Source organism: Lipotes vexillifer, unplaced genomic scaffold, assembly GCF_000442215.2.
Source record: "Lipotes vexillifer unplaced genomic scaffold, Lipotes_vexillifer_v1.1 scaffold1201, whole genome shotgun sequence".
Lineage (NCBI taxonomy): Eukaryota > Metazoa > Chordata > Mammalia > Artiodactyla > Lipotidae > Lipotes > Lipotes vexillifer.
The window spans coordinates 1,967,814-1,971,620 of NW_006783542.1; the positions used below are offsets into that span (position 1 = coordinate 1,967,814).

General features: G+C 63.1%; 1 protein-coding gene across 1 annotated transcript in view; it reads left to right on the plus strand.

Moving 5' to 3' along the window:
* LGR6 (leucine rich repeat containing G protein-coupled receptor 6) overlaps positions 1–3,807 on the plus strand; it is a gene marked incomplete at its 3' end in the record, with an annotated part of 95,291 nt that overhangs the window by 985 nt on the left and 90,499 nt on the right.

Below are 3,807 nucleotides of genomic sequence, written 5' to 3' on the forward strand. Positions count from 1 at the left end.
CCCCCCCCGGCTCTGGGGGAGGAAGGCTTCCCGGCTCAGCCCCGCCTGGGCCTCCATGACCTCTTCCCGGAGGGGGAGGGTCTGGGCCATCTGTCCCGGAGGTGGGGTCCCGGAGCTCTGTGGCTTTGGGCTCCAGGGCCTGGGGGCTCTGAGGAAACAGGAGCGAGTTTTTAGAGTCAGGCAAGTATTTGTTGAACTAAATGGGACCAGGGCAGCTCCCCTTTAGCTGTTTTACATGTGTGTGGGAGAAGTGGGTAGGACATTGTCTCATTGGAAGACAGGGTTCTGTGGCTAAAAAGAATTTGGAAATGACTTCTGTGGAGCCTTTCTCTGGGGAAGCAGGAGAAAGTTCCCTTTTCCAGGCTGAGGGGCTCACTGGTCCCACCTCCTTCCCCAGACCCATCCTTTCTCAGGAGGACTTGAGGAAAAGAGGACAGTGTCGCCGTCAGAATCCACGCTGTTGGAGGGTTGTCCCCACCGTCTCGTCACTGTTCCCCTGGCACTGTCACGTCTGCATTTGGGGTTTTCTGAGCCGACCCTGAGTCTCCCTGGGGCCTGAGAAAGCCCTTCTCTCCCAGGACTCAGCCTGTGCGTCCCAGGGCAGGAGGGAAGGTCCCACGCGGCCTGGGGACCTTAGCAGCAGGCCCTGGAATGTTGGAGGGAGGGGAAGACGCAGGGTCCCCCTTGACCGCTCAGGGCCTTGTCTGGGTGGTGAGTGGAGTGTCTCTGCAGGGTGGTGGGCCTCCTTTCTCTGCCTCTCTGGAGAGCGGCCCAGGCACAAACGCGCTGTGGAAGGGTGGGCGTGAGGGCCGCCCCCTTCCCTCCTCAGCAAAGTGAGGATATGCCAGTCCAGCCCCAAGTGGCCCAGCTCTGGCCGAGGACGGCCCACACTTTCATCGGATGCTGGGGCCCACAGGGCCTCTCGTCTGGGCCACCCAAGCCCGGGCCCCTTCCTAGCTCTGCCCCCGACGGAGTCACCCAAGTCCTCTGAGCCTCGGGGTCTTCGTCTGTACGTGCGGACAAGTGGGTGGTGGGCAGGCTGAGGCGACGTGTCACCTAAACTCCCCGGCACAGTGCCTGACACATACGAGCAGTGCCTGAACCCTCACACGGGAGGAAATGGCGCCCGGGGTGATCGCAGAACCCAAGGGAACAGGCTGTGGCGGGACGAGGGGAGGCGACCGCGGGGTGCTGGCCTCAGTCAGTGCCTGGCTGCTCCGGGTGGGGCTCGGGGTCCAGCCAGCTGTGAGCACTGGGGATGCTGTGGGAGGGAGTGGACACGAGGCTTCCTGACCTGGAGGAGAATGTGAAAGGTCAGATGGGAACACGTGGACGTACGGGGCGGCCGGTCAGAGGGTGCCCTCGAAGACCTTCAGAAGGGGCCAGAGGCGGAGCTGTAGGGGGCACCAAGGGACTCGGGGCTCCAGGAGACACCCGTCCCGTGCAAAGAGCTGCCCACCGCTGCCCCACTCTCTTGGTCCCACTGAGTCTCTGCTCTACCCTCACCTGCAAAGAGGACACTCCCTCAGGGTCGGATGCCCGGCTGATTGGGTTGAAGGGACCGACGCCAAACACCCACAGGCCCTTGGCGTCTCTCCAACCCGTGGTCTCAGTGAGGCTCGTGGGGACTCATGAGGGTTTGGATGTCCTCCCACGGAGCCCCAGCTCTGGGGCACCCGGAAGGTGGGGCGGCCCTTGCTCTATCCCGTTCCACGTCCACACAGCGAGGGGACAGAGATATACACGTGTTGTTGGCAACACCCAGGGCTGTCCCTGACTTGGAGAATCTGGGTAATATTCTGAGTCCCTCCTTTGCCCCCAAAGTTGAGTAGAGACAGAAAGTGAGTGGGGGGCCGAGCTGCTTGTAGAAGGCCTGAGGCTCGTTCGCTTGCACTGACCCCTCAGCACCCATTTCCACCACCTTCTGCCGCCGGGGCGAAGGGGGGCCCCCCACTCCGCGACCCCCGTCAGGCAGCTTACTGCCTCCTTGGGACCTTACTCCCTGTAAGGCTGCTGTGACGACCGCTGACCTCGATGAAAGGTCAGACGCGGCGTGTGTGTCGATTCTGGGTAGTTTCCATCCTACTCGTCGCTGCCTGGGGGTGATGAGACGGAGGCAGGGCGCTGGGGAGAGCAGGGGTCCCAGCACAGGTGCTGGTCACGGCAGAGCAGGACCGCAGTCATCACGAGCTGGTGACCTGGGCCAGTTTCCTCATCTGTAAACGGAGCTCACACCTGCCTCACAGGGCTGTTGTCTGCATTCACGGAGGCAACGTTCGTAAAGGGTTTGGCACAGTGTCTGGCCCTTGGGAAGAGCCCAGTGGTAGTGGTGGTGTTATTAGGGTGACTGGGGCCAAGAAGTGTTAGTCAAGGAGGTCTTCCTGGAGGAGGAAGTGTGGGGCTAGCACTGTGGGAAGTGCAGGATGGGCGCGTCTGTGTGTTGGGGGATGAGAGAGGAGAGAGTGGCTGCAGGGAGCCAGGAGGAGCCCCCTGGGGCCTGGAGAGGCTTTAGTTTTCTCCTGGCCGGTGCAGACGCAGAGCTTTGAGGGGGGTGAGGCAGCAACGGGTGGGATACCCCAGCCCGCTCCCCAGCGCAGCGGCTGGTCCCTGCAGGGCCTGTCGTCTGAAGAAGCAGAAAAACATGTGGCACCAGGGAGGGCAGAGGCCTTGCGGGCTGCGTCTGGGAGATCCACGGGCCTCTTCTCATTCTGGACCTCGGAGGCCACCCTTTCCGGGCCAGGCCTCAGTGTCCTTTTCTAATAGATTCTAAGAGCCTGAGCTTCTCCCCACCCCACAAACTCAGGGTTTGAGTTCTAACCCTCAGCCCGTGCCAGAACATTTCCAGACCACAATGAGCACAGGTTTTGTTGAGAAACAGGGCCGGAGACGCAGGAGAGATCGGCTCTGAGCCTCCTGTCCAGGTGCAGGACCTCCCCCGGGGAGAGCGGGGAGCCGCTCCAGGAGGAGGGTCCCCTAGGGACTGGGTGCCAGCCTTCCTATGAAGCAGAGAGGGGCGGGGGGGCCGGGAGTTGGCCCATCACGGGGCAGGCCCGGTGGGGGGGTCGCTGGAGGAGGGCGAGCGTGTCGGGGAGCCAACACCCCAGTTCAAAAGAAAGGCAGGAAGCAGCCCCGGGCAAAAGCAAAAGGAAACCTCTGGGCTCCGGCAGCAGCGGTGCGGGCTCAGCGGTGCGGGCTCAGCGGTGCGGGCTCAGCGAGTGGAGGCTCAGCGGTGGGGGCTCAGCGGTGCGGGCTCAGCGGTGCGGGCTCAGCGGTGCGGGCTCAGCGAGTGGGCGGCGGGCGGAGAAGAAAGCCCGGCTCAGAGCAAAGCCGCCCGGCCCGCCTAGCCGGCCCCGCCTCTCCCCTTCCGAGGGCTCGGCCAGGCAGCAGGCAGGGCGGGCGCGGTACTGGGTGCCTGACGGGGAGGCCCTGCCGGAGCCCTGGGCTCCAGTCTCAGCACTTCGGTTATGGGCTGTGGGTCCTCTGGCCGCCACTCACTCGCTCCAAAGTTTCTCTTTCTTCACGTTGAGAATGGAAACGCCGACAGCGTTCCCTGGGAAGGGTGGTAGGAGGAGCCACGGGACAAAGGGGCAAAGCCTTGTGTCTGCTTTAAACATTGACCATGGGTGCTGTTTTTCTCAACCCTCCGCTGCAAAGGACCTACTGAGGCCCAGGAGGGGTAACAGAGCTGCCTGTGACGGGTGCAGACTTAGGGAGACAGAGTCTAAGTTCTGGAGCCCCATTGGGCTGCCTTTCCTCCCCCCTCCCTCCCCCTTCCCCTTCCCCCTTTCTTTCCTCCCCCTCCCCTCC